Source organism: Eleutherodactylus coqui, chromosome 7 (genome assembly GCF_035609145.1).
Source record: "Eleutherodactylus coqui strain aEleCoq1 chromosome 7, aEleCoq1.hap1, whole genome shotgun sequence".
NCBI lineage: Eukaryota > Metazoa > Chordata > Amphibia > Anura > Eleutherodactylidae > Eleutherodactylus > Eleutherodactylus coqui.
Window position 1 is genome coordinate 49,518,274 of NC_089843.1, and position 19,533 is coordinate 49,537,806.

At 45.4% G+C, this 19,533-nt stretch overlaps 19 non-coding genes across 19 annotated transcripts; all 19 read left to right on the forward strand.

The window, feature by feature from the left end:
• The first annotated feature begins 139 nt into the window (after positions 1-139).
• Positions 140-222, forward strand: TRNAL-CAG (transfer RNA leucine (anticodon CAG)). The gene has a single exon. It is a non-coding gene; the product is annotated as a tRNA-Leu (tRNA).
• Positions 223-2,276: 2,054 nt separating this feature from the next.
• Positions 2,277-2,359, forward strand: TRNAL-CAG (transfer RNA leucine (anticodon CAG)). Its single transcript has one exon. It is a non-coding gene; the product is annotated as a tRNA-Leu (tRNA).
• Positions 2,360-3,771: 1,412 nt separating this feature from the next.
• Positions 3,772-3,854, forward strand: TRNAL-CAG (transfer RNA leucine (anticodon CAG)). Its single transcript has one exon. It is a non-coding gene; the product is annotated as a tRNA-Leu (tRNA).
• A 664-nt stretch (positions 3,855-4,518) lies between these two features.
• Positions 4,519-4,601, forward strand: TRNAL-CAG (transfer RNA leucine (anticodon CAG)). Its single transcript has one exon. It is a non-coding gene; the product is annotated as a tRNA-Leu (tRNA).
• Positions 4,602-6,373: 1,772 nt separating this feature from the next.
• On the forward strand, positions 6,374-6,456 carry TRNAL-CAG (transfer RNA leucine (anticodon CAG)). Its single transcript has one exon. It is a non-coding gene; the product is annotated as a tRNA-Leu (tRNA).
• A 1,415-nt stretch (positions 6,457-7,871) lies between these two features.
• TRNAL-CAG (transfer RNA leucine (anticodon CAG)) lies at positions 7,872-7,954 on the forward strand. The gene has a single exon. It is a non-coding gene; the product is annotated as a tRNA-Leu (tRNA).
• A 1,275-nt stretch (positions 7,955-9,229) lies between these two features.
• Positions 9,230-9,312, forward strand: TRNAL-CAG (transfer RNA leucine (anticodon CAG)). The gene has a single exon. It is a non-coding gene; the product is annotated as a tRNA-Leu (tRNA).
• A 776-nt stretch (positions 9,313-10,088) lies between these two features.
• Positions 10,089-10,171, forward strand: TRNAL-CAG (transfer RNA leucine (anticodon CAG)). The gene has a single exon. It is a non-coding gene; the product is annotated as a tRNA-Leu (tRNA).
• A 776-nt stretch (positions 10,172-10,947) lies between these two features.
• TRNAL-CAG (transfer RNA leucine (anticodon CAG)) lies at positions 10,948-11,030 on the forward strand. The gene has a single exon. It is a non-coding gene; the product is annotated as a tRNA-Leu (tRNA).
• A 776-nt stretch (positions 11,031-11,806) lies between these two features.
• TRNAL-CAG (transfer RNA leucine (anticodon CAG)) lies at positions 11,807-11,889 on the forward strand. Its single transcript has one exon. It is a non-coding gene; the product is annotated as a tRNA-Leu (tRNA).
• Positions 11,890-12,665: 776 nt separating this feature from the next.
• Positions 12,666-12,748, forward strand: TRNAL-CAG (transfer RNA leucine (anticodon CAG)). The gene has a single exon. It is a non-coding gene; the product is annotated as a tRNA-Leu (tRNA).
• A 776-nt stretch (positions 12,749-13,524) lies between these two features.
• TRNAL-CAG (transfer RNA leucine (anticodon CAG)) lies at positions 13,525-13,607 on the forward strand. Its single transcript has one exon. It is a non-coding gene; the product is annotated as a tRNA-Leu (tRNA).
• Positions 13,608-14,383: 776 nt separating this feature from the next.
• On the forward strand, positions 14,384-14,466 carry TRNAL-CAG (transfer RNA leucine (anticodon CAG)). The gene has a single exon. It is a non-coding gene; the product is annotated as a tRNA-Leu (tRNA).
• A 776-nt stretch (positions 14,467-15,242) lies between these two features.
• TRNAL-CAG (transfer RNA leucine (anticodon CAG)) lies at positions 15,243-15,325 on the forward strand. The gene has a single exon. It is a non-coding gene; the product is annotated as a tRNA-Leu (tRNA).
• Positions 15,326-16,101: 776 nt separating this feature from the next.
• Positions 16,102-16,184, forward strand: TRNAL-CAG (transfer RNA leucine (anticodon CAG)). The gene has a single exon. It is a non-coding gene; the product is annotated as a tRNA-Leu (tRNA).
• A 776-nt stretch (positions 16,185-16,960) lies between these two features.
• On the forward strand, positions 16,961-17,043 carry TRNAL-CAG (transfer RNA leucine (anticodon CAG)). The gene has a single exon. It is a non-coding gene; the product is annotated as a tRNA-Leu (tRNA).
• Positions 17,044-17,705: 662 nt separating this feature from the next.
• Positions 17,706-17,788, forward strand: TRNAL-CAG (transfer RNA leucine (anticodon CAG)). The gene has a single exon. It is a non-coding gene; the product is annotated as a tRNA-Leu (tRNA).
• A 776-nt stretch (positions 17,789-18,564) lies between these two features.
• On the forward strand, positions 18,565-18,647 carry TRNAL-CAG (transfer RNA leucine (anticodon CAG)). The gene has a single exon. It is a non-coding gene; the product is annotated as a tRNA-Leu (tRNA).
• Positions 18,648-19,423: 776 nt separating this feature from the next.
• TRNAL-CAG (transfer RNA leucine (anticodon CAG)) lies at positions 19,424-19,506 on the forward strand. Its single transcript has one exon. It is a non-coding gene; the product is annotated as a tRNA-Leu (tRNA).
• Positions 19,507-19,533: the final 27 nt, after the last annotated feature.

The window sequence follows — 19,533 nt, forward strand, 5'->3', positions numbered from 1 at the left end:
TGTTTGAGGAGCGGCAAAGTTGCTCTGTTCTGCGCAAGTGCAGACTTGCAGATGTTGACAAGTGCCTCAATTTTATGCTTAACGCTTACCATGATGTCTGGTATCACCACGAAGCGCCAAAGCATACTGCCACATGAAAGTCAGGATGGCCGAGCGGTCTGAGGCGCTGCGTTCAGGTCGCAGTCTCCTCTGGAGGCGTGGGTTCGAATCCCACTTCTGACAGGCTAGCTTTTCCTTAAATATTAAGCAAGGCCATTTTTTTCAGGGCTCGAAGTCCCCCCGAAGTCAACTTTGAAAGCAGTTTGAGGAACAAGAAACCCTCCATCAGAAAGGAGGCTAGCTTTTCCTTAAATATTAAGCAAGGCCATTTTTCTCAGGGCTCCCGAAGTCAACTTTGAAAGCAGTTTGAGGAACAAGAAACGCTCCATCAGAAAGGGGAAAAAAACACCACGCCAATCCCTTTTCTTCCTGCTTCATAGGCCACTGGTCTGGTTAAACCACGGGGTGTGAGTTTCATTCTCACTGGTGCCTAACTTCTAGGCTGATGCTCAAAAGGAACATTGGAACCCCGTTAGCCAGTAGAACATAATATGCTTGTTCTCGGGGAGAGAAGCTAATTAACCTTGCAGATAAGATTCCTTTGAATGGTCAATTGATGTTGCTGCAAGCTTTGGAAACCACTCAGGTTTCTTTTTCAGGGTTCTGATAGGATATATCTGAAGAAACATTTATACACATACTCGGGGAGAGAAGCTAATTAACCTTGCAGATAAGATTCCTTTGAATGGTCAATTGATGTTGCTGCAAGCTTTGGAAACCACTCAGGTTTCTTTTTCAGGGTTCTGATAGGATATATCTGAAGAAACATTTATACACATACTAGGCTGATGTCAAAATCCTGCTTCTAAACCAGCAACTTGAAGAAAGGTAGAAAAAGTCCTTCAAGCTTTCCTCCGTGTTTGCTCTTACGCATCATGGATTGGGATTCCAGCGGGGGTCTGTTTGAGGAGCGGCAAAGTTGCTCTGTTCTGCGCAAGTGCAGACTTGCAGATGTTGACAAGTGCCCTCAGAAAGGGGAAAAAAACACCACGCCAATCCCTTTTCTTCCTGCTTCATAGGCCACTGGTCTGGTTAAACCACGGGGTGTGAGTTTCATTCTCACTGGTGCCTAACTTCTAGGCTGATGCTCAAAAGGAACATTGGAACCCTGTTAGCCAGTAGAACATAATATGCTTGTTCTCGGGGAGAGAAGCTAATTAACCTTGCAGATAAGATTCCTTTGAATGGTCAATTGATGTTGCTGCAAGCTTTGGAAACCACTCAGGTTTCTTTTTCAGGGTTCTGATAGGATATATCTGAAGAAACATTTATACACATACTCGGGGAGAGAAGCTAATTAACCTTGCAGATAAGATTCCTTTGAATGGTCAATTGATGTTGCTGCAAGCTTTGGAAACCACTCAGGTTTCTTTTTCAGGGTTCTGATAGGATATATCTGAAGAAACATTTATACACATACTAGGCTGATGTCAAAATCCTGCTTCTAAACCAGCAACTTGAAGAAAGGTAGAAAAAGTCCTTCAAGCTTTCCTCCGTGTTTGCTCTTACGCATCATGGATTGGGATTCCAGCGGGGGTCTGTTTGAGGAGCGGCAAAGTTGCTCTGTTCTGCGCAAGTGCAGACTTGCAGATGTTGACAAGTGCCCTCAGAAAGGGGAAAAAAACACCACGCCAATCCCTTTTCTTCCTGCTTCATAGGCCACTGGTCTGGTTAAACCACGGGGTGTGAGTTTCATTCTCACTGGTGCCTAACTTCTAGGCTGATGCTCAAAAGGAACATTGGAACCCCGTTAGCCAGTAGAACATAATATGCTTGTTCTCGGGGAGAGAAGCTAATTAACCTTGCAGATAAGATTCCTTTGAATGGTCAATTGATGTTGCTGCAAGCTTTGGAAACCACTCAGGTTTCTTTTTCAGGGTTCTGATAGGATATATCTGAAGAAACATTTATACACATACTAGGCTGATGTCAAAATCCTGCTTCTAAACCAGCAACTTGAAGAAAGGTAGAAAAAGTCCTTCAAGCTTTCCTCCGTGTTTGCTCTTACGCATCATGGATTGGGATTCCAGCGGGGGTCTGTTTGAGGAGCGGCAAAGTTGCTCTGTTCTCCGCAAGTGCAGACTTGCAGATGTTGACAAGTGCCTCAATTTTATGCTTAATGCTTACCATGATGTCTAGTATCACCACGAAGCGCCAAAGCATACTGCCACATGAAAGTCAGGATGGCCGAGCGGTCTAAGGCGCTGCGTTCAGGTCGCAGTCTCCTCTGGAGGCGTGGGTTCGAATCCCACTTCTGACAGGCTAGCTTTTCCTTAAATATTAAGCAAGGCCATTTTTCTCAGGGCTCGAAGTCCCCCCGAAGTCAACTTTGAAAGCAGTTTGAGGAACAAGAAACCCTCCATCAGAAAGGAGGCTAGCTTTTCCTTAAATATTAAGCAAGGCCATTTTTCTCAGGGCTCGAAGTCAACTTTGAAAGCAGTTTGAGGAACGAGAAACCCTCCATCAGAAAGGGGAAAAAACACCACGCCAATCCCTTTTCTTCCTGCTTCATAGGCCACTGGTCTGGTTAAACCACGGGGTGTGAGTTTCATTCTCACTGGTGCCTAACTTCTAGGCTGATGCTCAAAAGGAACATTGGAACCCCGTTAGCCAGTAGAACATAATATGCTTGTTCTCGGGGAGAGAAGCTAATTAACCTTGCAGATAAGATTCCTTTGAATGGTCAATTGATGTTGCTGCAAGCTTTGGAAACCACTCAGGTTTCTTTTTCAGGGTTCTGATAGGATATATCTGAAGAAACATTTATACACATACTCGGGGAGAGAAGCTAATTAACCTTGTAGATAAGATTCCTTTGAATGGTCAATTGATGTTGCTGCAAGCTTTGGAAACCACTCAGGTTTCTTTTTCAGGGTTCTGATAGGATATATCTGAAGAAACATTTATACACATACTAGGCTGATGTCAAAATCCTGCTTCTAAACCAGCAACTTGAAGAAAGGTAGAAAAAGTCCTTCAAGCTTTCCTCCGTGTTTGCTCTTACGCATCATGGATTGGGATTCCAGCGGGGGTCTGTTTGAGGAGCGGCAAAGTTGCTCTGTTCTGCGCAAGTGCAGACTTGCAGATGTTGACAAGTGCCCTCAGAAAGGGGAAAAAAACACCACGCCAATCCCTTTTCTTCCTGCTTCATAGGCCACTGGTCTGGTTAAACCACGGGGTGTGAGTTTCATTCTCACTGGTGCCTAACTTCTAGGCTGATGCTCAAAAGGAACATTGGAACCCCGTTAGCCAGTAGAACATAATATGCTTGTTCTCGGGGAGAGAAGCTAATTAACCTTGCAGATAAGATTCCTTTGAATGGTCAATTGATGTTGCTGCAAGCTTTGGAAACCACTCAGGTTTCTTTTTCAGGGTTCTGATAGGATATATCTGAAGAAACATTTATACACATACTAGGCTGATGTCAAAATCCTGCTTCTAAACCAGCAACTTGAAGAAAGGTAGAAAAAGTCCTTCAAGCTTTCCTCCGTGTTTGCTCTTACGCATCATGGATTGGGATTCCAGCGGGGGTCTGTTTGAGGAGCGGCAAAGTTGCTCTGTTCTCCGCAAGTGCAGACTTGCAGATGTTGACAAGTGCCTCAATTTTATGCTTAATGCTTACCATGATGTCTAGTATCACCACGAAGCGCCAAAGCATACTGCCACATGAAAGTCAGGATGGCCGAGCGGTCTAAGGCGCTGCGTTCAGGTCGCAGTCTCCTCTGGAGGCGTGGGTTCGAATCCCACTTCTGACAGGCTAGCTTTTCCTTAAATATTAAGCAAGGCCATTTTTCTCAGGGCTCCCGAAGTCAACTTTGAAAGCAGTTTGAGGAACGAGAAACCCTCCATCAGAAAGGGGAAAAAAACACCACGCCAATCCCTTTTCTTCCTGCTTCATAGGCCACTGGTCTGGTTAAACCACGGGGTGTGAGTTTCATTCTCACTGGTGCCTAACTTCTAGGCTGATGCTCAAAAGGAACATTGGAACCCCGTTAGCCAGTAGAACATAATATGCTTGTTCTCGGGGAGAGAAGCTAATTAACCTTGCAGATAAGATTCCTTTGAATGGTCAATTGATGTTGCTGCAAGCTTTGGAAACCACTCAGGTTTCTTTTTCAGGGTTCTGATAGGATGTATCTGAAGAAACATTTATACACATACTAGGCTGATGTCAAAATCCTGCTTCTAAACCAGCAACTTGAAGAAAGGTAGAAAAAGTCCTTCAAGCTTTCCTCCGTGTTTGCTCTTACGCATCATGGATTGGGATTCCAGCGGGGGTCTGTTTGAGGAGCGGCAAAGTTGCTCTGTTCTGCGCAAGTGCAGACTTGCAGATGTTGACAAGTGCCTCAATTTTATGCTTAACGCTTACCATGATGTCTAGTATCACCACGAAGCACCAAAGCATACTGCCACATGAGAGTCAGGATGGCCGAGCGGTCTAAGGCGCTGCGTTCAGGTCGCAGTCTCCTCTGGAGGCGTGGGTTCGAATCCCACTTCTGACAGGCTAGCTTTTCCTTAAATATTAAGCAAGGCCATTTTTCAGGGCTCGAAGTCCCCCCGAAGTCAACTTTGAAAGCAGTTTGAGGAACAAGAAACCCTCCATCAGAAAGGAGGCTAGCTTTTCCTTAAATATTAAGCAAGGCCATTTTTCTCAGGGCTCCCGAAGTCAACTTTGAAAGCAGTTTGAGGAACAAGAAACGCTCCATCAGAAAGGGGAAAAAAACACCACGCCAATCCCTTTTCTTCCTGCTTCATAGGCCACTGGTCTGGTTAAACCATGGGGTGTGAGTTTCATTCTCACTGGTGCCTAACTTCTAGGCTGATGCTCAAAAGGAACATTGGAACCCCGTTAGCCAGTAGAACATAATATGCTTGTTCTCGGGGAGAGAAGCTAATTAACCTTGCAGATAAGATTCCTTTGAATGGTCAATTGATGTTGCTGCAAGCTTTGGAAACCACTCAGGTTTCTTTTTCAGGGTTCTGATAGGATATATCTGAAGAAACATTTATACACATACTAGGCTGATGTCAAAATCCTGCTTCTAAACCAGCAACTTGAAGAAAGGTAGAAAAAGTCCTTCAAGCTTTCCTCCGTGTTTGCTCTTACGCATCATGGATTGGGATTCCAGCGGGGGTCTGTTTGAGGAGCGGCAAAGTTGCTCTGTTCTGCGCAAGTGCAGACTTGCAGATGTTGACAAGTGCCCTCAGAAAGGGGAAAAAAACACCACGCCAATCCCTTTTCTTCCTGCTTCATAGGCCACTGGTCTGGTTAAACCACGGGGTGTGAGTTTCATTCTCACTGGTGCCTAACTTCTAGGCTGATGCTCAAAAGGAACATTGGAACCCCGTTAGCCAGTAGAACATAATATGCTTGTTCTCGGGGAGAGAAGCTAATTAACCTTGCAGATAAGATTCCTTTGAATGGTCAATTGATGTTGCTGCAAGCTTTGGAAACCACTCAGGTTTCTTTTTCAGGGTTCTGATAGGATATATCTGAAGAAACATTTATACACATACTAGGCTGATGTCAAAATCCTGCTTCTAAACCAGCAACTTGAAGAAAGGTAGAAAAAGTCCTTCAAGCTTTCCTCCGTGTTTGCTCTTACGCATCATGGATTGGGATTCCAGCGGGGGTCTGTTTGAGGAGCGGCAAAGTTGCTCTGTTCTGCGCAAGTGCAGACTTGCAGATGTTGACAAGTGCCCTCAGAAAGGGGAAAAAAACACCACGCCAATCCCTTTTCTTCCTGCTTCATAGGCCACTGGTCTGGTTAAACCACGGGGTGTGAGTTTCATTCTCACTGGTGCCTAACTTCTAGGCTGATGCTCAAAAGGAACATTGGAACCCCGTTAGCCAGTAGAACATAATATGCTTGTTCTCGGGGAGAGAAGCTAATTAACCTTGCAGATAAGATTCCTTTGAATGGTCAATTGATGTTGCTGCAAGCTTTGGAAACCACTCAGGTTTCTTTTTCAGGGTTCTGATAGGATATATCTGAAGAAACATTTATACACATACTAGGCTGATGTCAAAATCCTGCTTCTAAACCAGCAACTTGAAGAAAGGTAGAAAAAGTCCTTCAAGCTTTCCTCCGTGTTTGCTCTTACGCATCATGGATTGGGATTCCAGCGGGGGTCTGTTTGAGGAGCGGCAAAGTTGCTCTGTTCTGCGCAAGTGCAGACTTGCAGATGTTGACAAGTGCCTCAATTTTATGCTTAACGCTTACCATGATGTCTGGTATCACCACGAAGCGCCAAAGCATACTGCCACATGAAAGTCAGGATGGCCGAGCGGTCTAAGGCGCTGCGTTCAGGTCGCAGTCTCCTCTGGAGGCGTGGGTTCGAATCCCACTTCTGACAGGCTAGCTTTTCCTTAAATATTAAGCAAGGCCATTTTTCTCAGGGCTCGAAGTCCCCCCGAAGTCAACTTTGAAAGCAGTTTGAGGAACAAGAAACCCTCCATCAGAAAGGAGGCTAGCTTTTCCTTAAATATTAAGCAAGGCCATTTTTCTCAGGGCTCCCGAAGTCAACTTTGAAAGCAGTTTGAGGAACAAGAAACGCTCCATCAGAAAGGGGAAAAAAACACCACGCCAATCCCTTTTCTTCCTGCTTCATAGGCCACTGGTCTGGTTAAACCACGGGGTGTGAGTTTCATTCTCACTGGTGCCTAACTTCTAGGCTGATGCTCAAAAGGAACATTGGAACCCCGTTAGCCAGTAGAACATAATATGCTTGTTCTCGGGGAGAGAAGCTAATTAACCTTGCAGATAAGATTCCTTTGAATGGTCAATTGATGTTGCTGCAAGCTTTGGAAACCACTCAGGTTTCTTTTTCAGGGTTCTGATAGGATATATCTGAAGAAACATTTATACACATACTCGGGGAGAGAAGCTAATTAACCTTGCAGATAAGATTCCTTTGAATGGTCAATTGATGTTGCTGCAAGCTTTGGAAACCACTCAGGTTTCTTTTTCAGGGTTCTGATAGGATATATCTGAAGAAACATTTATACACATACTAGGCTGATGTCAAAATCCTGCTTCTAAATCAGCAACTTGAAGAAAGGTAGAAAAAGTCCTTCAAGCTTTCCTCCGTGTTTGCTCTTACGCATCATGGATTGGGATTCCAGCGGGGGTCTGTTTGAGGAGCGGCAAAGTTGCTCTGTTCTGCGCAAGTGCAGACTTGCAGATGTTGACAAGTGCCCTCAGAAAGGGGAAAAAAACACCACGCCAATCCCTTTTCTTCCTGCTTCATAGGCCACTGGTCTGGTTAAACCACGGGGTGTGAGTTTCATTCTCACTGGTGCCTAACTTCTAGGCTGATGCTCAAAAGGAACATTGGAACCCCGTTAGCCAGTAGAACATAATATGCTTGTTCTCGGGGAGAGAAGCTAATTAACCTTGCAGATAAGATTCCTTTGAATGGTCAATTGATGTTGCTGCAAGCTTTGGAAACCACTCAGGTTTCTTTTTCAGGGTTCTGATAGGATGTATCTGAAGAAACATTTATACACATACTAGGCTGATGTCAAAATCCTGCTTCTAAACCAGCAACTTGAAGAAAGGTAGAAAAAGTCCTTCAAGCTTTCCTCCGTGTTTGCTCTTACGCATCATGGATTGGGATTCCAGCGGGGGTCTGTTTGAGGAGCGGCAAAGTTGCTCTGTTCTGCGCAAGTGCAGACTTGCAGATGTTGACAAGTGCCTCAATTTTATGCTTAACGCTTACCATGATGTCTAGTATCACCACGAAGCACCAAAGCATACTGCCACATGAGAGTCAGGATGGCCGAGCGGTCTAAGGCGCTGCGTTCAGGTCGCAGTCTCCTCTGGAGGCGTGGGTTCGAATCCCACTTCTGACAGGCTAGCTTTTCCTTAAATATTAAGCAAGGCCATTTTTCTCAGGGCTCGAAGTCCCCCCGAAGTCAACTTTGAAAGCAGTTTGAGGAACAAGAAACCCTCCATCAGAAAGGAGGCTAGCTTTTCCTTAAATATTAAGCAAGGCCATTTTTCTCAGGGCTCCCGAAGTCAACTTTGAAAGCAGTTTGAGGAACAAGAAACGCTCCATCAGAAAGGGGAAAAAAACACCACGCCAATCCCTTTTCTTCCTGCTTCATAGGCCACTGGTCTGGTTAAACCATGGGGTGTGAGTTTCATTCTCACTGGTGCCTAACTTCTAGGCTGATGCTCAAAAGGAACATTGGAACCCCGTTAGCCAGTAGAACATAATATGCTTGTTCTCGGGGAGAGAAGCTAATTAACCTTGCAGATAAGATTCCTTTGAATGGTCAATTGATGTTGCTGCAAGCTTTGGAAACCACTCAGGTTTCTTTTTCAGGGTTCTGATAGGATATATCTGAAGAAACATTTATACACATACTAGGCTGATGTCAAAATCCTGCTTCTAAACCAGCAACTTGAAGAAAGGTAGAAAAAGTCCTTCAAGCTTTCCTCCGTGTTTGCTCTTACGCATCATGGATTGGGATTCCAGCGGGGGTCTGTTTGAGGAGCGGCAAAGTTGCTCTGTTCTGCGCAAGTGCAGACTTGCAGATGTTGACAAGTGCCCTCAGAAAGGGGAAAAAAACACCACGCCAATCCCTTTTCTTCCTGCTTCATAGGCCACTGGTCTGGTTAAACCACGGGGTGTGAGTTTCATTCTCACTGGTGCCTAACTTCTAGGCTGATGCTCAAAAGGAACATTGGAACCCCGTTAGCCAGTAGAACATAATATGCTTGTTCTCGGGGAGAGAAGCTAATTAACCTTGCAGATAAGATTCCTTTGAATGGTCAATTGATGTTGCTGCAAGCTTTGGAAACCACTCAGGTTTCTTTTTCAGGGTTCTGATAGGATATATCTGAAGAAACATTTATACACATACTAGGCTGATGTCAAAATCCTGCTTCTAAACCAGCAACTTGAAGAAAGGTAGAAAAAGTCCTTCAAGCTTTCCTCCGTGTTTGCTCTTACGCATCATGGATTGGGATTCCAGCGGGGGTCTGTTTGAGGAGCGGCAAAGTTGCTCTGTTCTGCGCAAGTGCAGACTTGCAGATGTTGACAAGTGCCTCAATTTTATGCTTAACGCTTACCATGATGTCTAGTATCACCACGAAGCGCCAAAGCATACTGCCACATGAAAGTCAGGATGGCCGAGCGGTCTAAGGCGCTGCGTTCAGGTCGCAGTCTCCTCTGGAGGCGTGGGTTCAAATCCCACTTCTGACAGGCTAGCTTTTCCTTAAAAATTAAGCAAGGCCATTTTTCTCAGGGCTCGAAGTCCCCCCGAAGTCAACTTTGAAAGCAGTTTGAGGAACAAGAAACCCTCCATCAGAAAGGAGGCTATCTTTTCCTTAAATATTAAGCAAGGCCATTTTTCTCAGGGCTCCCGAAGTCAACTTTGAAAGCAGTTTGAGGAACAAGAAACGCTCCATCAGAAAGGGGAAAAAAACACCACGCCAAGCCCTTTTCTTCCTGCTTCATAGGCCACTGGTCTGGTTAAACCACGGGGTGTGAGTTTCATTCTCACTGGTGCCTAACTTCTAGGCTGATGCTCAAAAGGAACATTGGAACCCCGTTAGCCAGTAGAACATAATATGCTTGTTCTCGGGGAGAGAAGCTAATTAACCTTGCAGATAAGATTCCTTTGAATGGTCAATTGATGTTGCTGCAAGCTTTGGAAACCACTCAGGTTTCTTTTTCAGGGTTCTGATAGGATATATCTGAAGAAACATTTATACACATACTAGGCTGATGTCAAAATCCTGCTTCTAAACCAGCAACTTGAAGAAAGGTAGAAAAAGTCCTTCAAGCTTTCCTCCGTGTTTGCTCTTACGCATCATGGATTGGGATTCCAGCGGGGGTCTGTTTGAGGAGCGGCAAAGTTGCTCTGTTCTGCGCAAGTGCAGACTTGCAGATGTTGACAAGTGCCTCAATTTTATGCTTAACGCTTACCATGATGTCTAGTATCACCACGAAGCGCCAAAGCATACTGCCACATGAAAGTCAGGATGGCCGAGCGGTCTAAGGCGCTGCGTTCAGGTCGCAGTCTCCTCTGGAGGCGTGGGTTCAAATCCCACTTCTGACAGGCTAGCTTTTCCTTAAAAATTAAGCAAGGCCATTTTTCTCAGGGCTCGAAGTCCCCCCGAAGTCAACTTTGAAAGCAGTTTGAGGAACAAGAAACCCTCCATCAGAAAGGAGGCTATGTTTTCCTTAAGTATTAAGCAAGGCCATTTTTCTCAGGGCTCCCGAAGTCAACTTTGAAAGCAGTTTGAGGAACAAGAAACGCTCCATCAGAAAGGGGAAAAAAACACCACGCCAAGCCCTTTTCTTCCTGCTTCATAGGCCACTGGTCTGGTTAAACCACGGGGTGTGAGTTTCATTCTCACTGGTGCCTAACTTCTAGGCTGATGCTCAAAAGGAACATTGGAACCCCGTTAGCCAGTAGAACATAATATGCTTGTTCTCGGGGAGAGAAGCTAATTAACCTTGCAGATAAGATTCCTTTGAATGGTCAATTGATGTTGCTGCAAGCTTTGGAAACCACTCAGGTTTCTTTTTCAGGGTTCTGATAGGATATATCTGAAGAAACATTTATACACATACTAGGCTGATGTCAAAATCCTGCTTCTAAACCAGCAACTTGAAGAAAGGTAGAAAAAGTCCTTCAAGCTTTCCTCCGTGTTTGCTCTTACGCATCATGGATTGGGATTCCAGCGGGGGTCTGTTTGAGGAGCGGCAAAGTTGCTCTGTTCTGCGCAAGTGCAGACTTGCAGATGTTGACAAGTGCCTCAATTTTATGCTTAACGCTTACCATGATGTCTAGTATCACCACGAAGCGCCAAAGCATACTGCCACATGAAAGTCAGGATGGCCGAGCGGTCTAAGGCGCTGCGTTCAGGTCGCAGTCTCCTCTGGAGGCGTGGGTTCGAATCCCACTTCTGACAGGCTAGCTTTTCCTTAAAAATTAAGCAAGGCCATTTTTCTCAGGGCTCGAAGTCCCCCCGAAGTCAACTTTGAAAGCAGTTTGAGGAACAAGAAACCCTCCATCAGAAAGGAGGCTAGCTTTTCCTTAAATATTAAGCAAGGCCATTTTTCTCAGGGCTCCCGAAGTCAACTTTGAAAGCAGTTTGAGGAACAAGAAACGCTCCATCAGAAAGGGGAAAAAAACACAACGCCAAGCCCTTTTCTTCCTGCTTCATAGGCCACTGGTCTGGTTAAACCACGGGGTGTGAGTTTCATTCTCACTGGTGCCTAACTTCTAGGCTGATGCTCAAAAGGAACATTGGAACCCCGTTAGCCAGTAGAACATAATATGCTTGTTCTCGGGGAGAGAAGCTAATTAACCTTGCAGATAAGATTCCTTTGAATGGTCAATTGATGTTGCTGCAAGCTTTGGAAACCACTCAGGTTTCTTTTTCAGGGTTCTGATAGGATATATCTGAAGAAACATTTATACACATACTAGGCTGATGTCAAAATCCTGCTTCTAAACCAGCAACTTGAAGAAAGGTAGAAAAAGTCCTTCAAGCTTTCCTCCGTGTTTGCTCTTACGCATCATGGATTGGGATTCCAGCGGGGGTCTGTTTGAGGAGCGGCAAAGTTGCTCTGTTCTGCGCAAGTGCAGACTTGCAGATGTTGACAAGTGCCTCAATTTTATGCTTAACGCTTACCATGATGTCTAGTATCACCACGAAGCGCCAAAGCATACTGCCACATGAAAGTCAGGATGGCCGAGCGGTCTAAGGCGCTGCGTTCAGGTCGCAGTCTCCTCTGGAGGCGTGGGTTCAAATCCCACTTCTGACAGGCTAGCTTTTCCTTAAAAATTAAGCAAGGCCATTTTTCTCAGGGCTCGAAGTCCCCCCGAAGTCAACTTTGAAAGCAGTTTGAGGAACAAGAAACCCTCCATCAGAAAGGAGGCTATCTTTTCCTTAAATATTAAGCAAGGCCATTTTTCTCAGGGCTCCCGAAGTCAACTTTGAAAGCAGTTTGAGGAACAAGAAACGCTCCATCAGAAAGGGGAAAAAAACACCACGCCAAGCCCTTTTCTTCCTGCTTCATAGGCCACTGGTCTGGTTAAACCACGGGGTGTGAGTTTCATTCTCACTGGTGCCTAACTTCTAGGCTGATGCTCAAAAGGAACATTGGAACCCCGTTAGCCAGTAGAACATAATATGCTTGTTCTCGGGGAGAGAAGCTAATTAACCTTGCAGATAAGATTCCTTTGAATGGTCAATTGATGTTGCTGCAAGCTTTGGAAACCACTCAGGTTTCTTTTTCAGGGTTCTGATAGGATATATCTGAAGAAACATTTATACACATACTAGGCTGATGTCAAAATCCTGCTTCTAAACCAGCAACTTGAAGAAAGGTAGAAAAAGTCCTTCAAGCTTTCCTCCGTGTTTGCTCTTACGCATCATGGATTGGGATTCCAGCGGGGGTCTGTTTGAGGAGCGGCAAAGTTGCTCTGTTCTGCGCAAGTGCAGACTTGCAGATGTTGACAAGTGCCTCAATTTTATGCTTAACGCTTACCATGATGTCTAGTATCACCACGAAGCGCCAAAGCATACTGCCACATGAAAGTCAGGATGGCCGAGCGGTCTAAGGCGCTGCGTTCAGGTCGCAGTCTCCTCTGGAGGCGTGGGTTCAAATCCCACTTCTGACAGGCTAGCTTTTCCTTAAAAATTAAGCAAGGCCATTTTTCTCAGGGCTCGAAGTCCCCCCGAAGTCAACTTTGAAAGCAGTTTGAGGAACAAGAAACCCTCCATCAGAAAGGAGGCTATGTTTTCCTTAAATATTAAGCAAGGCCATTTTTCTCAGGGCTCCCGAAGTCAACTTTGAAAGCAGTTTGAGGAACAAGAAACGCTCCATCAGAAAGGGGAAAAAAACACCACGCCAAGCCCTTTTCTTCCTGCTTCATAGGCCACTGGTCTGGTTAAACCACGGGGTGTGAGTTTCATTCTCACTGGTGCCTAACTTCTAGGCTGATGCTCAAAAGGAACATTGGAACCCCGTTAGCCAGTAGAACATAATATGCTTGTTCTCGGGGAGAGAAGCTAATTAACCTTGCAGATAAGATTCCTTTGAATGGTCAATTGATGTTGCTGCAAGCTTTGGAAACCACTCAGGTTTCTTTTTCAGGGTTCTGATAGGATATATCTGAAGAAACATTTATACACATACTAGGCTGATGTCAAAATCCTGCTTCTAAACCAGCAACTTGAAGAAAGGTAGAAAAAGTCCTTCAAGCTTTCCTCCGTGTTTGCTCTTACGCATCATGGATTGGGATTCCAGCGGGGGTCTGTTTGAGGAGCGGCAAAGTTGCTCTGTTCTGCGCAAGTGCAGACTTGCAGATGTTGACAAGTGCCTCAATTTTATGCTTAACGCTTACCATGATGTCTAGTATCACCACGAAGCGCCAAAGCATACTGCCACATGAAAGTCAGGATGGCCGAGCGGTCTAAGGCGCTGCGTTCAGGTCGCAGTCTCCTCTGGAGGCGTGGGTTCGAATCCCACTTCTGACAGGCTAGCTTTTCCTTAAAAATTAAGCAAGGCCATTTTTCTCAGGGCTCGAAGTCCCCCCGAAGTCAACTTTGAAAGCAGTTTGAGGAACAAGAAACCCTCCATCAGAAAGGAGGCTAGCTTTTCCTTAAATATTAAGCAAGGCCATTTTTCTCAGGGCTCCCGAAGTCAACTTTGAAAGCAGTTTGAGGAACAAGAAACGCTCCATCAGAAAGGGGAAAAAAACACAACGCCAAGCCCTTTTCTTCCTGCTTCATAGGCCACTGGTCTGGTTAAACCACGGGGTGTGAGTTTCATTCTCACTGGTGCCTAACTTCTAGGCTGATGCTCAAAAGGAACATTGGAACCCCGTTAGCCAGTAGAACATAATATGCTTGTTCTCGGGGAGAGAAGCTAATTAACCTTGCAGATAAGATTCCTTTGAATGGTCAATTGATGTTGCTGCAAGCTTTGGAAACCACTCAGGTTTCTTTTTCAGGGTTCTGATAGGATATATCTGAAGAAACATTTATACACATACTAGGCTGATGTCAAAATCCTGCTTCTAAACCAGCAACTTGAAGAAAGGTAGAAAAAGTCCTTCAAGCTTTCCTCCGTGTTTGCTCTTACGCATCATGGATTGGGATTCCAGCGGGGGTCTGTTTGAGGAGCGGCAAAGTTGCTCTGTTCTGCGCAAGTGCAGACTTGCAGATGTTGACAAGTGCCTCAATTTTATGCTTAACGCTTACCATGATGTCTAGTATCACCACGAAGCGCCAAAGCATACTGCCACATGAAAGTCAGGATGGCCGAGCGGTCTAAGGCGCTGCGTTCAGGTCGCAGTCTCCTCTGGAGGCGTGGGTTCAAATCCCACTTCTGACAGGCTAGCTTTTCCTTAAAAATTAAGCAAGGCCATTTTTCTCAGGGCTCGAAGTCCCCCCGAAGTCAACTTTGAAAGCAGTTTGAGGAACAAGAAACCCTCCATCAGAAAGGAGGCTATCTTTTCCTTAAATATTAAGCAAGGCCATTTTTCTCAGGGCTCCCGAAGTCAACTTTGAAAGCAGTTTGAGGAACAAGAAACGCTCCATCAGAAAGGGGAAAAAAACACCACGCCAAGCCCTTTTCTTCCTGCTTCATAGGCCACTGGTCTGGTTAAACCACGGGGTGTGAGTTTCATTCTCACTGGTGCCTAACTTCTAGGCTGATGCTCAAAAGGAACATTGGAACCCCGTTAGCCAGTAGAACATAATATGCTTGTTCTCGGGGAGAGAAGCTAATTAACCTTGCAGATAAGATTCCTTTGAATGGTCAATTGATGTTGCTGCAAGCTTTGGAAACCACTCAGGTTTCTTTTTCAGGGTTCTGATAGGATATATCTGAAGAAACATTTATACACATACTAGGCTGATGTCAAAATCCTGCTTCTAAACCAGCAACTTGAAGAAAGGTAGAAAAAGTCCTTCAAGCTTTCCTCCGTGTTTGCTCTTACGCATCATGGATTGGGATTCCAGCGGGGGTCTGTTTGAGGAGCGGCAAAGTTGCTCTGTTCTGCGCAAGTGCAGACTTGCAGATGTTGACAAGTGCCTCAATTTTATGCTTAACGCTTACCATGATGTCTAGTATCACCACGAAGCGCCAAAGCATACTGCCACATGAAAGTCAGGATGGCCGAGCGGTCTAAGGCGCTGCGTTCAGGTCGCAGTCTCCTCTGGAGGCGTGGGTTCAAATCCCACTTCTGACAGGCTAGCTTTTCCTTAAAAATTAAGCAAGGCCATTTTTCTCAGGGCTCGAAGTCCCCCCGAAGTCAACTTTGAAAGCAGTTTGAGGAACAAGAAACCCTCCATCAGAAAGGAGGCTATGTTTTCCTTAAATATTAAGCAAGGCCATTTTTCTCAGGGCTCCCGAAGTCAACTTTGAAAGCAGTTTGAGGAACAAGAAACGCTCCATCAGAAAGGGGAAAAAAACACCACGCCAAGCCCTTTTCTTCCTGCTTCATAGGCCACTGGTCTGGTTAAACCACGGGGTGTGAGTTTCATTCTCACTGGTGCCTAACTTCTAGGCTGATGCTCAAAAGGAACATTGGAACCCCGTTAGCCAGTAGAACATAATATGCTTGTTCTCGGGGAGAGAAGCTAATTAACCTTGCAGATAAGATTCCTTTGAATGGTCAATTGATGTTGCTGCAAGCTTTGGAAACCACTCAGGTTTCTTTTTCAGGGTTCTGATAGGATATATCTGAAGAAACATTTATACACATACTAGGCTGATGTCAAAATCCTGCTTCTAAACCAGCAACTTGAAGAAAGGTAGAAAAAGTCCTTCAAGCTTTCCTCCGTGTTTGCTCTTACGCATCATGGATTGGGATTCCAGCGGGGGTCTGTTTGAGGAGCGGCAAAGTTGCTCTGTTCTGCGCAAGTGCAGACTTGCAGATGTTGACAAGTGCCTCAATTTTATGCTTAACGCTTACCATGATGTCTAGTATCACCACGAAGCGCCAAAGCATACTGCCACATGAAAGTCAGGATGGCCGAGCGGTCTAAGGCGCTGCGTTCAGGTCGCAGTCTCCTCTGGAGGCGTGGGTTCGAATCCCACTTCTGACAGGCTAGCTTTTCCTTAAAAATTAAGCAAGGCCATTTTTCTCAGGGCTCGAAGTCCCCCCGAAGTCAACTTTGAAAGCAGTTTGAGGAACAAGAAACCCTCCATCAGAAAGGAGGCTATCTTTTCCTTAAATATTAAGCAAGGCCATTTTTCTCAGGGCTCCCGAAGTCAACTTTGAAAGCAGTTTGAGGAACAAGAAACGCTCCATCAGAAAGGGGAAAAAAACACCACGCCAAGCCCTTTTCTTCCTGCTTCATAGGCCACTGGTCTGGTTAAACCACGGGGTGTGAGTTTCATTCTCACTGGTGCCTAACTTCTAGGCTGATGCTCAAAAGGAACATTGGAACCCCGTTAGCCAGTAGAACATAATATGCTTGTTCTCGGGGAGAGAAGCTAATTAACCTTGCAGATAAGATTCCTTTGAATGGTCAATTGATGTTGCTGCAAGCTTTGGAAACCACTCAGGTTTCTTTTTCAGGGTTCTGATAGGATATATCTGAAGAAACATTTATACACATACTAGGCTGATGTCAAAATCCTGCTTCTAAACCAGCAACTTGAAGAAAGGTAGAAAAAGTCCTTCAAGCTTTCCTCCGTGTTTGCTCTTACGCATCATGGATTGGGATTCCAGCGGGGGTCTGTTTGAGGAGCGGCAAAGTTGCTCTGTTCTGCGCAAGTGCAGACTTGCAGATGTTGACAAGTGCCTCAATTTTATGCTTAACGCTTACCATGATGTCTAGTATCACCACGAAGCGCCAAAGCATACTGACACATGAAAGTCAGGATGGCCGAGCGGTCTAAGGCGCTGCGTTCAGGTCGCAGTCTCCTCTGGAGGCGTGGGTTCGAATCCCACTTCTGACAGGCTAGCTTTTCCTTAAATATTAAGCAAGGCCATTTTTCTCAGGGCTCGAAGTCAACTTTGAAAGCAGTTTGAGGAACGAGAAACCCTCCATCAGAAAGGGGAAAAAAACACCACGCCAATCCCTTTTCTTCCTGCTTCATAGGCCACTGGTCTGGTTAAACCACGGGGTGTGAGTTTCATTCTCACTGGTGCCTAACTTCTAGGCTGATGCTCAAAAGGAACATTGGAACCCCGTTAGCCAGTAGAACATAATATGCTTGTTCTCGGGGAGAGAAGCTAATTAACCTTGCAGATAAGATTCCTTTGAATGGTCAATTGATGTTGCTGCAAGCTTTGGAAACCACTCAGGTTTCTTTTTCAGGGTTCTGATAGGATATATCTGAAGAAACATTTATACACATACTAGGCTGATGTCAAAATCCTGCTTCTAAACCAGCAACTTGAAGAAAGGTAGAAAAAGTCCTTCAAGCTTTCCTCCGTGTTTGCTCTTACGCATCATGGATTGGGATTCCAGCGGGGGTCTGTTTGAGGAGCGGCAAAGTTGCTCTGTTCTCCGCAAGTGCAGACTTGCAGATGTTGACAAGTGCCTCAATTTTATGCTTAATGCTTACCATGATGTCTAGTATCACCACGAAGCGCCAAAGCATACTGCCACATGAAAGTCAGGATGGCCGAGCGGTCTAAGGCGCTGCGTTCAGGTCGCAGTCTCCTCTGGAGGCGTGGGTTCGAATCCCACTTCTGACAGGCTAGCTTTTCCTTAAAAATTAAGCAAGGCCATTTTTCTCAGGGCTCGAAGTCCCCCCGAAGTCAACTTTGAAAGCAGTTTGAGGAACAAGAAACCCTCCATCAGAAAGGAGGCTAGCTTTTCCTTAAATATTAAGCAAGGCCATTTTTCTCAGGGCTCCCGAAGTCAACTTTGAAAGCAGTTTGAGGAACAAGAAACGCTCCATCAGAAAGGGGAAAAAAACACCACGCCAAGCCCTTTTCTTCCTGCTTCATAGGCCACTGGTCTGGTTAAACCACGGGGTGTGAGTTTCATTCTCACTGGTGCCTAACTTCTAGGCTGATGCTCAAAAGGAACATTGGAACCCCGTTAGCCAGTAGAACATAATATGCTTGTTCTCGGGGAGAGAAGCTAATTAACCTTGCAGATAAGATTCCTTTGAATGGTCAATTGATGTTGCTGCAAGCTTTGGAAACCACTCAGGTTTCTTTTTCAGGGTTCTGATAGGATATATCTGAAGAAACATTTATACACATACTAGGCTGATGTCAAAATCCTGCTTCTAAACCAGCAACTTGAAGAAAGGTAGAAAAAGTCCTTCAAGCTTTCCTCCGTGTTTGCTCTTACGCATCATGGATTGGGATTCCAGCGGGGGTCTGTTTGAGGAGCGGCAAAGTTGCTCTGTTCTGCGCAAGTGCAGACTTGCAGATGTTGACAAGTGCCTCAATTTTATGCTTAACGCTTACCATGATGTCTAGTATCACCACGAAGCGCCAAAGCATACTGCCACATGAAAGTCAGGATGGCCGAGCGGTCTAAGGCGCTGCGTTCAGGTCGCAGTCTCCTCTGGAGGCGTGGGTTCGAATCCCACTTCTGACAGGCTAGCTTTTCCTTAAAAATTAAGCAAGGCCATTTTTCTCAGGGCTCGAAGTCCCCCCGAAGTCAACTTTGAAAGCAGTTTGAGGAACAAGAAACCCTCCATCAGAAAGGAGGCTAGCTTTTCCTTAAATATTAAGCAAGGCCATTTTTCTCAGGGCTCCCGAAGTCAACTTTGAAAGCAGTTTGAGGAACAAGAAACGCTCCATCAGAAAGGGGAAAAAAACACAACGCCAAGCCCTTTTCTTCCTGCTTCATAGGCCACTGGTCTGGTTAAACCACGGGGTGTGAGTTTCATTCTCACTGGTGCCTAACTTCTAGGCTGATGCTCAAAAGGAACATTGGAACCCCGTTAGCCAGTAGAACATAATATGCTTGTTCTCGGGGAGAGAAGCTAATTAACCTTGCAGATAAGATTCCTTTGAATGGTCAATTGATGTTGCTGCAAGCTTTGGAAACCACTCAGGTTTCTTTTTCAGGGTTCTGATAGGATATATCTGAAGAAACATTTATACACATACTAGGCTGATGTCAAAATCCTGCTTCTAAACCAGCAACTTGAAGAAAGGTAGAAAAAGTCCTTCAAGCTTTCCTCCGTGTTTGCTCTTACGCATCATGGATTGGGATTCCAGCGGGGGTCTGTTTGAGGAGCGGCAAAGTTGCTCTGTTCTGCGCAAGTGCAGACTTGCAGATGTTGACAAGTGCCTCAATTTTATGCTTAACGCTTACCATGATGTCTAGTATCACCACGAAGCGCCAAAGCATACTGCCACATGAAAGTCAGGATGGCCGAGCGGTCTAAGGCGCTGCGTTCAGGTCGCAGTCTCCTCTGGAGGCGTGGGTTCGAATCCCACTTCTGACAGGCTAGCTTTTCCTTAAAAATTAAGCA